Source organism: Cebidichthys violaceus, unplaced genomic scaffold (assembly GCF_023349555.1).
Source record: "Cebidichthys violaceus isolate CVI_PGR_0920_01 unplaced genomic scaffold, fCebVio1.0.p SCAF_1, whole genome shotgun sequence".
Classification (NCBI taxonomy): Eukaryota; Metazoa; Chordata; class Actinopteri; order Perciformes; family Stichaeidae; genus Cebidichthys; species Cebidichthys violaceus.
In genome coordinates, this window is record NW_027176262.1 from 24,683,200 (window position 1) to 24,696,533 (window position 13,334).

The 13,334-nt window shown below is 46.5% G+C and overlaps 1 protein-coding gene across 5 annotated transcripts in view; it reads right to left on the reverse strand.

Annotated features, from left to right (window-relative positions):
- si:cabz01090165.1 (uncharacterized protein LOC100333421 homolog) overlaps positions 1–13,334 on the reverse strand; it is a 254,108-nt gene that overhangs the window by 117,753 nt on the left and 123,021 nt on the right. For 4 of the 5 annotated variants that reach the window (XM_068716614.1, XM_068716626.1, XM_068716606.1 and 1 more), the window contains one exon: positions 12,460–12,658. The exons of the other annotated variant lie outside the window; for it this stretch is intronic. The gene's annotated coding sequence lies outside the window, so the exon portion shown is untranslated. The remainder of the gene's footprint in view (positions 1–12,459; positions 12,659–13,334) is intronic. 5 annotated transcript variants of the gene reach the window in all.

The following is a 13,334-nucleotide window of genomic DNA, read 5'->3' on the forward strand; positions in this document are numbered from 1 at the left end:
TCGGCACCGGACCGGCGTCGGCTCCGTCTCGTCCTCGCATCACGTCTTCCTCCCGGTGAATGAACGGATAAACACAGAAGGGGAGAGACGGATGGACGGCGTGTGGAGCGCCAGAGAAATGGATCAAGAGATGAATTGTGACTGACAAAAAGTGGTGGGAAGCTGCAATCAGAGATCTCCAAAACAACACCGCAGCTCCATGTGACATCACCTGAAGTACCCCAGACAGGGGGGGGGGGGGGGGGAATGGGTTCTAGTGATACGTCTAGAGAGAGGTGGTGGGACGCCGTAATCAACATCACAACACATCAAACCCCACGCAGGACCTCCTCCTCCTCCTCCTCCTCCTCCTCCTCCTCCTCCTCCTCCTCTCCCGTCACATTTACATATTGAACATCAGCTGTGCTGCAACTGTAAACAACAGGCATCACACGAGACAGCGAGGTGACGTGATGTCATCACATTTCGGCTTCGAGCTTCTGTTATTCGGCTATAAAAGAGAGAACCGTGACATCGCACTGATGACAATCAAACTTTTTAAACGTTGTGTGTTTTGTCCACATAGAGATTCATTGTGTCTCACATCTATCTGTGCGTTGTGATGAGGTGACGGTTCTACCTCAGTGTCAGTCTTTATAGGAGAACCAGGCGGCACCAGAGTGAAGAGTTGGCAAATCTTATGTGTAGTAATTTAAAATTCAAATGCTTGTTTTCATTGACTTACATTCACCTTTTTTATTGTACACTCTTTAATAACTGGTATTGAATTATTTCAAGAATTTCAACTTAACATAATTATGACCCAATTCTGTACTTTTTTCCGTGGTGTTTGGACAATGATGTCACAGGTCCAGTGTGGAGGATTTGGTGGCAGCTAGCGGTGAAACTGAAGCTTCTTCGGGGGCAGACGCCAACAATGCATGTACAAAATATAAGTCAAACTCCGGATCTGATCATCAGGCACATTATCGACCCTGTTTAATAAGCTACAGACTGATTTTGGGGAGATGTTTGGTCCCTATATAAACGTGTGGCTGGTGAAGAACATGCTATTATTACTTTCTTACTTTCTTTCGGCAGCTAAAGCAACAGGCTGCCTCATTTCCTCGCCGTTAAACTCTGGATGATGTTAAGTGAGATGTGCATTAGCCTCCACACTGCACCTGCCAATAAAGAGTTTACAAACAGCTTTAGTCATCAAGATACACTTTGTCCAACAAACCCAACAGCCCAGAGAGCGGCAGACCTTGGATTTAACCGGTGCTGCTCCAGTCTCTGCCAGCGCACACACAGGAAGCCATTGTGTCGTTACACAATGAACTCAGCAGCACAGCAACTGAATACCACAAGCATGTGTGTGTGTGTGTGTGTGTGTGTGTCACATACGTCCCCATCTGATCATCGCTAAATACAACAAAGAGTTGTAGGTCCCAACTCACCTGGAAGCTGTTTCCTCATGCAAAAGGATTCCTTTCAAAGGTGGTCTAGAGATGAGCTGACTGTGGACCAGAGTCCCTCATGACTCCTCTGCTGTGTTCTGGGATCATTTTGCATATTATAAATTCACCAAAAACAAAACCACAATGCAAGCAGTAAAACTCTGAGAAAGGCGTCGGTGGTCCTTCTACCTGTGAAGTGAACCTTCCTCTTGCTGCCTACCTTCATAAGAAACAAACTGCTGGTCTCCACGGCCTTCTGTTCATGTAACACACACACACACACACACACACACACACACACACACCTCATTTTCACTGACTTCCCGCCACAGGAAAACAGAAGTTCCCGAGGGTCTGACCAGAGTGCATCAGTACATGCAGCCCAGTGCTCCCCAGACAGCGCTTGGCCCTGATAGGTCCCTGAGGATTACACATGGCAAAGGTTTAAACCAAAAGGAGCAGACCATTAGCTCGAATGGAGTGAACACACGCTTAATGAAGAGCCCAGAAAATTTAACTGCAGCGGCAACTGAGTCTTTGTGTGCGTGTCTACTTGCTGAGGAGTCATATTTCTTCTCCTCGAGAGCCAGCGATAGACCAGGCTCCGTGAGGAAGCTTTGGGTCGTATACTGGGAGCTACTGGTGCAGCTTTGCTGGATTTTACCCTCAAGCAACTACTCCTGGAGTTCAGAGTGAACAGCAGTCGAAGGAAATCCTCTCCGCCTGCAGAAATACGAGCTGACAAAGCCTCGGCCGTATCTGCTCTCTCCCTGCTGCTTCTATTTAAGTTATATAAGAGGGAGGAGGAGGAGGAGGAGGAGGAGGAAGGGCAGACAGAGAAAAATGAATGGACAGAGCGGGTTTGTTCCTAGTGCTGTTGGTGTCCCTGTTCTGCGTGGCGGCCATCTTTGAGGCTTCTTTCTCTCCATCAGCGCTGTTTCAAAGATGTCCACAAACTCATGATCAACCCCATTGTACAAATCCCCTCTTCCTCTAGCAGTAGATGGATGGATTACTGAACGGTCCTACCGGGCCCAGGCCCAGGGGCCCAAAGTGTCAGGGCCCTCCCTCGCCTTCACCTGCACACTCAAAGAGACACGAAGCAACCAAGAAGAAACTGAAAATAGACCACAAAGACTGTGAAAAGAGGCAGAGACCTCACAATGACCACACTGAGATGTACAACAACTACAAAGAGACAGAACAACAACTACAAAGAGACAGAACAACAACCACAAAGAGACAGAACAACAACCACAAAGAGACAGAACAACAACTACAAAGAGACAGAACAACAACTACAAAGAGGCTGAGCAACTATGAAGTAAGTGTGTCATGCTCGGGTGAAGGAGACCCGGTGGACTCGGTGGCTCATAATTTGAACGCTGGACAGGAAAGACTTTTGCAATTGTCAGCCAAAACTACTTTCAGTCCAGAATCCCTCTGAAATAGGTTTACAGTGGAGAGCGAACAGAAACAGAAGGGTGTTGACTGTAGATTCATTGCTGACCCATGAACCACATCCACAGCGGTGTGGGATTCTGCACTGAGTCCTGGTTTGTTAGCTGCAGATCAAAACAGGCTCCCTGTGGAGATGCTGGCGTCCTCTCTTTAATGAGCTGTGTTCAGGCTTTGGTTGGTGTTGCGGCAGTGAAGGAGTCAACGTTCGGGTGCAGCGCCTCGGTCTGGATCCTCAATGCAAATGCGTTTAAATACAACTGAGCCAGGTTTTCAGTGCACTGTCAGTCAGTGTAACAGACAATCCAGTCAATGCAATGTGACATCCAGACAAGCTCTTAATGCTGCACCACAGTCACCATCTGCTGTATCTCAGGGCCAAATGCTGGATATTCATCCATACCTCTGAGCGCTGGTGTGTGTCTCAGCCAGTGAGCTGCTGGTCTGAAGGGAGGATAGCAGCGGTTTTACATTTTAGTACAAATCATGTATGCTTTTAATTCCTGACAACGAGGAACACACTGAACCGATCCATTCCGAACTGATTAGCATCCCTGGTGCTGACCTTTGGTGGATCAGGTGTGGGGATCTCTACTGCTCACAGTCATTCATTCTTAATCATTGCCCTTTACTACACTATGTGGGCGATACTCTCCTCCAATCACGAGCAACCGACCAATCCGGACTTGCCTCTCCAAATACATGCAGACGCCACGTAGAACACAGTGGTGGGCCCGTGTGAGCTAGACCGGAGGTTCTGATATTGTAACCCTAGTTCTATAAGCGCCGGTGGAGCCCTCTACCCTGTTGATCCTACTCTGGCTCTATTCTTGGCTATGCACTGCAAATCCAGTGGGAGAATCTGTGCCCATGATTCTGGGAGAGCGTTAGCCCTAGAGGCCAGCAGAGGGCTCGCCTGTGACAATAGAACTCGGGTTACAATACCGTAACCTTTGTTCCTACTTTTGCATTTTTAAAATCAGACAAAACCAAGCAGCCCACATGTTGTTGCTGTAAGTATAACATCTAGGAGAACTGCACCTCCCCTTAACTAGAAAAGGAACCAAAGACCAATCATACAATCAAACATGTATCCAAGGGAACCAAACGCTAAACTACTTCCTGTCTCTGAAGTGTTCATGTTCCCGTTTCATCACAGTGACCCTGTAGAATGCTGTACAGGTGGTGTTGTTGTTAGTATGGAGACGTCATACATCCAGTGGGCCAACTGCTCTCAGTGCAGTGTTTACCTGAGCAGGGAGACGTATCATGAGCTTCTTCCCCTTATCAAGACGTACACTACTTCACTTCTCTGTTAGCATCTTGTTCGCTCCTTTTTTCACGTTGAACTCATTCACATCAAGACGTGTCTCTGATGGTGTGAAATGTTTTCTTAATTTGTATTAAATCCAGGAGGATTTTAACCTGCGTTCCTCCGTTTTGTTCTTGCTGGTTTGATAAGCGGCTCTCTGCAGCGTTATCAGTAAACCGGAGGAGCCGGGGTCCACGGAACCAAGCTGAAGAATCCAATTAACCTGTCGAGCAATATGTTCTGTGATCACTGTGAAAATCAAATCCCACCACGGCAAATTACGCCTGCCATTTCACGTCCACTAAAGCATAATGACACCACGGGCTCATATCCGCTGAGTTATATTACAGATGTTCAGCAGAACACGGGCACAGTGGAGCCGCCTGCAGAACAATAGCTTGAAGACTCCACTCATTTATCAAGAGCCACGGAGGAATAAATGACGGACGGGAAGCAGAACTGAGGTTTTGTTAAGAACAGAATGAGGGATTATCTGACTGCATCTTATTAACCAAAGCAAGCAGCAGGAAAGCAACAGACTGACGGTATGAAGGTTACTGAAGCCTCATAACACACCCTGACTTCAAAGCTCTTACATTCTTTTAGATTTTCGGACATTCATGCACTTTTGATCTGTGGTTATTGAGCTCCGTGTTGACTTGTAAAACGGGAAAATCAGTGGCAAAGTGTGTGTCATGAAGAATGAAAGGGTCGTGTTTTGACTGCTGTTTCATTCTTAACGTTCCTGTGAGGCTCTTCCAAGCACCTGTGTGCTGTGTGGTTGTTCTGCAGGAGCCTGGTGGTTGATTGCAGGTAATTTGATCAAGTTAAACAGGGTGTTGTCGTGCATAATGGCACTGTGTTAACGCAAATGTTACCTTTAATGAAGATCTCAACTGATTTACTGAAGAGACTGTTGAATAATACAAAATATGTGTCTGTAAATTGACTTCAACGGCACATTTTCTCTTGTTGATAAAATCACCAAAATTGCACCAAAGTGGCAACAGAGCGGTGCGACGCTAAGAGACCGAATTCTGAGACGTCTCATCTTTCTGCAAACCACAGGAAACATTCAACGTTTCATAAATATGTTCCATAAATATGTTCCATATCTGTCACTCTGAAACACACAATGCTTTGGTTGAAGCAAGAACACTGCTTAAGGTTAGAACAAAAAGATGTTAAAATAATAAAGAGACAAAGTAATGTAACAACTGTAAAAACCTAACTACCGTAAATAACCAACAACCACCCGTCATTCCATAACTGTGTACCAACCTTTGGTTATAAAGTAACATATGAAGCACCAATTACATTTGGTTTTCTCACACCTGGACCTTTTTTAAAATGGTGTAGTTAGATCACCAGCTACCGTCGGCTGAGACTTCTTCGGCCGTCGATAGAAGCAAAGCGTGTTGCTTCCCGTTGAGGTGGAGTGCAGCTTTAACACGCCTCTCACATCCACTGAGCCGCCTCACACTGACCTCACACTGACCTCACACTGACCTCACACTGACCTCACCAGCCTCCTCTGGTGCACAAAAGCAAAGCCAAGCAGCAGATCAGGACGCAGGACTCTGGAATTCGTTTAAAGCGCAGATGAAGAATGAGAAATTGCCCCGACGTACGCGGCACACATCCCGCCGACACACCGCGGGAGAGAGAGCGTCGAGGTTTCTGCCATGATTAAATTATGTCCCCTAATTTGGGAGATTTAGGCTGAAATCCCCGAGTTAGAGCTCATCTTTCAGAGGCGTACAGATGCAGCGATACTGAGTCGACTGCAGCGTTTGATGAGCGCGGAGACCAGAGACCCCGGTCTTTCCAAACCCCGACCATACAGCTGCCGTGCACTGATGTCGTAATCTGAGGTTTTGCGTTGTTTAGAACTACATTTTAATGAACTCCTCACTCTTACAGATTAAGAAAAAGAAGACCAACTGCCTGATGTGCAGGCAAACTTTCCGGAACTCAACATTACCGATTTATTTGCATTTTAATTTTGGCTAAATGATCATTCTACCTCATCTTCAGCCTTATGTCGCAGCACGAGTGAGTGAGTGAGGGGTCAATGGCATTAACACACTGGTGACTAGCAGTTACAGCTGAATAAATCAATTTTCATTCACTTTTTTAAAATGATGAATTATTAAGCCTTCAATTAATAATACTGTATCTGGCAAATGACAAACAAGTCAAACCCTCTGGCTGCTCTCGTTAGGGATTATAAAGCTTGGGAATTGTTCATTGCGTAAACTAAATGTGTGCATGTGTTTCTTCAGTCTACATATTATTCACACACACACACACACACACACACACACACACACACGGTAGAAGACACACTGTAAAATGGTAAACTCAGTGTAACAGTGTGTGTTTGTAGGAGTGTGTGCACTGCTGCCAATCAAATGATAAAGTAATGCCAAGAAAATGACTTTTTGCAACAGAAGTGTTTCTTCTATCGCTAAAACACAGACATGTAATCACATAACGGCACACACACACACACACACGCACACACACACGCACACACACGCACACACACACGCACACACACGCACACACACACACACACACACACACACACACACACACACACACACACACTGGCACTAACACATACTGTAAAATGACTTTCTTTAATGAGAGGTATATAAAATAACCACATTGAGAAACTGCACCGTGACTAAAAGGCGACTGGCAGAGTTCTGGGCAATAAGTTATTCATAAAAACCCAAATACAGGCGCCGTCACCTCCAACGAACTGAACCACAAGGAGGGAAACAGGAACCGGAACAGCGGCCAAAAGCAGCTCATTTACTGGTTTTAGCAGCTCCGGCACTTTGGCAGAACACCAGTCGTCGTTAAGAGAACCGCCGAACTAATTAGAGCGACAGTCGCAGAGCCCGGTGCTTTATGGAGCTGACAACAATTGCCGCTGTAGCACGAGATAATACCGAGCAAATAAAAGAGGAAATTGGAATCTGAGCACAGAGAAAACACTGAGAATGAAACAGAAAGCAACGTACACAAAAATGTTAATGCCATCACTCATGTGGACACATGAAAATAATACTAATGCAGTGGTGTTTCCTAAGCCCCGGGTACAAAATGAGACTAACAGAGAGGGAGCGCAACCGTAGTCTGGTGGAAGAGAAATGAAAGGCCCCTCAAAACATCATTGAGAATGCAGGTCAGTTGTATGGGAACGCAGTGTTTAGGGAGGAGTCGGAACACAGCGAGCCACATCTCACCCCCGACGTCTGCACGAGGCTGTTTGACAGAACTTAAGTGTGACGAGAAAAGTCCAAATACAAACTGCAATCAAGCAGAAAAATACAGCAACGCAGCAAGAAAAACACGCCAATTTGGATCTTCACAATAGCTCCGTGTGTGGATGAAACACATTCCAAACTGATTCCACACAATCAAAAAATCAGGTTCCTGACGCTCCAGAAACTTGAGAAACAACAACAACGCCTGAAAGCTTCTCCTGGGATTCACCGCCGGCTAAACCCACAAATCACAACGAGAGCAAAACACGAGCAGGAGAAGAGGCCTATCATCACGCCGAGCAGATATATATATTGTATATATATATATGTTTTTAAATGGATAGTTCCCTCTGTCCACACCACTTTCCATTTACTAAATACCTCCGTCAAACTCCGACGCTGTGGCGGCTGACTATTGCCTTCCGTTTTGGAAAATCATATCCCGACCAACTGATTACCATCCAGCAGTGTTCAACCTAAAAGCGGATCAAAGCACACTGGAGTCCATCATCAAACTCTCCTCCTCTTCCTCACTGCTGCGCCCTCTGCTGACGAGGAAGTCACCTCATTTAAAGGGACGAAGGGAGTGAGGGAGTGAGGGAGCGAGGGAGCGAGGAAGGCCATTTGGGACGCTTTATTTGCTACTTCATCATCAAAACTGGATGTGTGTTATTGCTGAAGAAGCACCGATATAATTGATACACTGTAGCCTTATTCTACCGTACGACTCACGGGCAAAGTTTTATGCAGAGTCAGCAGAACACGTACAGCAGGTACTGAAGATGCTGACGTTAAATAAGAACGTGACAAGTCAGAGTATAGAGCCGGGGCTAATATTAACTGTGCTCCCATTATGAGCTCATAGATAGGATCAGTACTTTATATATATATATATATATATATATATATATGTATACAGAGGAGGACCTTTACCAAATGACTTTACTGAAGAATACATGTGATGAATACAAGAGGCTCTGTACCGAAGTGTTGCTGAAGAAGTCCTGGAGGCAACGGTGGAAGACAGGCGAGGATTCTGTCTGTCGGTTTTATTTAGATACTATTTAGATTTACTTTATTAATAATGTCCACATCAGCAGAACTTTGACTTCTCCCAAGTACAGCAAACACACCATTAAACCCAACCCATATTCAGACTACGGCACTGAACATGGGCAGTAATCATAAAGGATATCATAAAGTGATTAAACGTTGGCTACTACGCATCCTAATGAGCTATCGTGATGGACAGTGAGCAGGTCACAAGTTCAAGCATCCTGTCTCACGTGGGCAGCATGGTGTCCTCAGCACACAACCGTCCCGTCATGACACAACAATTCATTCTGGTGTTGTGCTTCACCGAGGAGGCGTTCAGCTGCCGAACGACCGCAGAGGGAACACAGCGGCCGACACCGCGTACCTGTAATAGGCCTGTCTGCTCCAGCTGATCAATACAGTTATAGAGAGAGAGAGAGAGAGAGAGAGAGAGAGAGAGAGAGAGAGACCGAGAGAGAGAGAGAGACCAAGAGAGAGAGAGAGAGAGAGACATATGTAAAGAGAGAGACCGAGAGAGACAGAGAGAGAGACGGAGAGAGAGAGAGAGAGAGACAGAGAGAGAGAGAGAGAGAGAGAGAGAGACCGAGAGAGACATATGTAGAGAGAGAGAGAGAGAGAGAGAGAGAGAGAGAGAGAGAGAGAGACAGAGAGAGAGAGAGAGAGAGAGAGAGACCGAGAGAGACATATGTAGAGAGAGAGAGAGAGAGAGAGAGAGAGACAGAGAGAGAGACGGAGAGAGAGAGAGAGAGAGAGAGAGAGACAGAGAGAGAGAGACAGAGAGAGAGACAGAGACAGAGAGAGAGACATATGTAGAGAGAGAGAGAGACCCGGTGAAGTCCAGCCAGCTGACGGGGACGTGTCCTCGGTCCACGGCCGAGTCGGCTGCTGCTGTCATGCTGGTAATACGTCTGCTGACCTTGAGTTAACACTCAATACACTCCGGCCTCTCAAAGTCCCAACAGAGGCGGCATTATGTTTACATCTACCTGTATATTTATGGCATTTGGCAGACACTCTGTAGAGGAAGTAGGAGCTCCTAGTCCGGTCTGTGTTTACAGCACAGATGAACGGTGAACTTCGGACCGTCTTTAAGATGCAATGTTTGCATCTTTTTGGAAATGTTCGGAGGTGGAAGGAGGGACTGAAGAACCACAGCAGCTGTAGCAACGTTCTGCAGTGATCACTTGGTGGGACGCTCCACTACTGAAGACGTCTACATAGCACTGGTTAAACAGGTTTCATCACTGCACCATGTGGGGTCAAACCATCTCCACGCCGGGACAGTACTTTGCACTTCAATACTTGTTCTGAAGAATATATTCCCACGCTACTTCCCGGCATACTGAGATTTCGCACAGTGAAAGAAAAGGCAATAAGCGATCTCGTTAAGACATATTCAAAATGTAAACTGTAGTGAACAATACTAAGGAGGCTCTGGAGTCAAGACGGCAAGGTCCATTACTCCTTTACAGACCAACCGCATCCACTCCTTCTGTTCCTTCCTTTCACAATAAAAGCCCTAGACATATACACTGCGTAGCTGTTGAACAGCTTCCAGTAGCTCGGGCTGTATGACAGTTTAGCTCAGACAGTCAGACGCCCAGAGTCGGTTAATCCTGGACCGTGTGAGACCTCCGCTGGGAGCAGACCCGGGACCGGCGGGCTGCTCGTCCTCTTGCTGTCCGTCCGCCTCGTGTCCCAGCCTCCGCTCTCATCAGCGGCGCCCTGATCCTGAGTCTGGACTTCTTGTCACCCTGCTTGTGACCATTACGGCCGTTCGTCTCATTATACTGTGATTTTCGGATTCGGAGGCCCACGCCTGCCACTACCGCGAGTCTCATTAGGAGACGCCCGTCACCGCCACAGTCAATGCGGCAGCGTCAAATTAACGAATTAAAAACCAGAGCAGCAGAAGAAACACGACTCTCTGTGTGTGTGTGTGTGTGTGTGTGTGAGAAGTCTCTGTATTAACAAAATAGAGGCAACTTGGGAGTCCATGTGTGCATGTTGAGAGAACAAAGTGTGTCGGTTTCATGCAGGGTTGTTGTGTCTCAATATCTCCTTTCAGTGTGTGTGTGTGTGTGTGTGTGTGTGTGTGTGTGTGTGTGTGTGTGTGTGTGTGTTATGAGATCTAGAGCTACCTAATGGACCTATTTTCTAGTCGGAGTTTCTTCAAACGATTTAGTCGGTGCAAGACTGTAATGTGGCTATTAAGGCTGCATTAGCCTAAGTCACTGTCTCACACACACACACACACACACACACACACACACTCTCTCTCTCTCTCTAATTGCGAGCTGTTGCACATGTTTTCTTCTTCTATGAAGATGAGTTTGTGTAAAAGACGTCAGTGAGTTACCCCCTCGAGTCGCTGAAGCCCATCAAATCCTGCTGTAGACTTCTGGCTGTTAACCTTTAAATACGCCTTTAAATCTTATTTTCTGCTTCTTACGGAGGAAGAGCGGAGGACTCATTCCAAATGTATGGTTTATCCTGCAGGAAGGCAGCAGCAACGTCACACTGGGAATAATGCTTGTTTTGGGGATGATTTTCCTTGTTTTTCGTACCGAGAGGCCGACTGGAGTTGATCATGTTTGACGTGGAGGTGAGAAACACAGCAGGAGCGTCTGCAGCGTTTCCTTGACTTTTACATTACCTTGTGGGTAAGATGTAACAGTAGCTCCCAGAGCTGTTGAGTGAAAACTAAACAGGGCAAATCATCTTAACACAGCGAGCATCACTACGTTAGATTCATTTTATGCGTCTGTTTATTTCATAGTTGTAATGATTCTCTCCTGGAGAGAAATAAAAGAGGAAAGTGATTCACAAAGCAAATGACCAAAGTGCTGCAGGTGCTGAAAACGCAATTAAAACAGACTGGAAACACTGAAATCGTTACTTTTAGAAAAGAATAGAGTGAACTATGTAAATAGAACCGTGATTTATCAAACCTGTTCCGCCCACCAATGTCACGATCCTACAACAGCCAATCAGATCTTATTATGAGCTCTTACTCGTCCCTGTGGGGGGATTTGTCCTCCGCAATGGACTCCAGTTATTAGTACAGCACTGGTGAGTCCAGTGAATCCAACACAAAGGCCAAATATCTCTTTATGCCGAAGACACGTTCCACATATCTGGAGCTGCAAACAGACCTGAACACCATGGAAACCTGACAAAGACTAGAAATACAGACGTACATGTCCAATATCTGAACGGCAAAGTAAGCAGAGAAGACATCACGCTGAATGATATGTAGAGTACAATGACTCTTATCTCAGGATCAGACTTAGAATAGTCTGTCTGTTACGACGGTCAAACTCTGGTCATGACTCGGATAAAAGACACGACAGACGACACGTCGGGCGCCGCCGAATCAAAGCTCGTCTGTCACGACGCATGTGATGTCATTGGGAAGGAGGAGCTTTGGAACCCACTTCTAGTGTCTAGCGTTAAGTGTCTTGCTCAAGGACACATCGTCATGGACTAGCGGAGGCAGGGATCGAACCTCCGATCCTCTGACCCTGCTCTACCACAGTCGCCCCCGATGATACAGTTTGTATGTAATTATTGTGATTCCCTAACAAACAGAGAAGTATATTCTGTGCTTCAACAGAAATAGAGAAGATGTATAAAGACAACAATGTGCCGATGTTCCTCTAGTCAGTGGACCTTTCAGACCAGTATGGAACAACATTGGTTCTGATACATCCACACTTTACATAACTGCTGGCAGTCACCTCCACCATGCACACCTTGGTTCAGCCAATCAAAATCAGGCCTAATGTCTTTGAACCAAAGTTTCAGACGACTAGATTAGACGATAGATGCAAAGTTATACTGAACTAAACCAAAAGCTCTTCATGCAACTACTGGCAGCGTTACGGTGAACTCTGCCTGAGCAGCAGCCTACCTCTCTGTCAGGGAAGGGGGCCGTCCTCTTCTCACGGGGCGCGAAACGGTGCTGGCGTTCATCCGGGTTCACGTGCTCGTACTGGTGGTGCTCGCGCCCATGCGGGGTTTTGACCGGAAGACCCTGCAGACGTGCTTTAAAAGTCCCCGAAGTTTGTCATTGGCTCAGTCAGCCGTCCGTCAAAGTCCACCAAGGTTCCCTGCACAGAGAGACCGAGAGGAATGGATGAGCGCTGAGGAGAGGTTAAGAGGACGGACAGACCGAGATCGGAAATGCAGAAGGAAAATTAGACTGACTTAAAGAAAGAAAGAGGCAGCGTTCCTCTCTGTGGCGTGTCGGTGACAGAGTGACGGGGCTCAGAGTTTAGCAGCCGCTGCCGATTCATCAATCAGTGTCAAGCTGTAGACGTTAAACTTCAGCAGCACACAACTGACGTTCCACTGAAAAGCAGATCCTGAGAGAAATACGAGTGAGGGTTCCTTGATAAACCGGCCTGACAGGAGTACCACTACATGATGTCATCATTCAGAGGGTCTATACCTTCCACCCACTTTGAATCAGACACAGTGGGGTGGAGGGATATGTTGCTGTGCGCTGTGCAAGCTAAGGAGCAACCCTCAGTTATTTCATCAACACTATGGATGCTGCCTCCCGCTATTTGGGGGTCGGCCTGAAGGTTTATAGCTTTTTATTAACCTCTTCCACTCCCCCCCTACTATGACATACTCAAATTAAAATGGCTGTAGCTTCTGAACCACTCTGATTATATGTATCAATGAGGTCTCTCCAGAAAGAAAACCCCCTAAAGCTCCTTGTGAAAGTGTCAGAAAACCTGTAGGTCATACAGAAACAGAGCAGTGGGCCTTTGAAGTCAG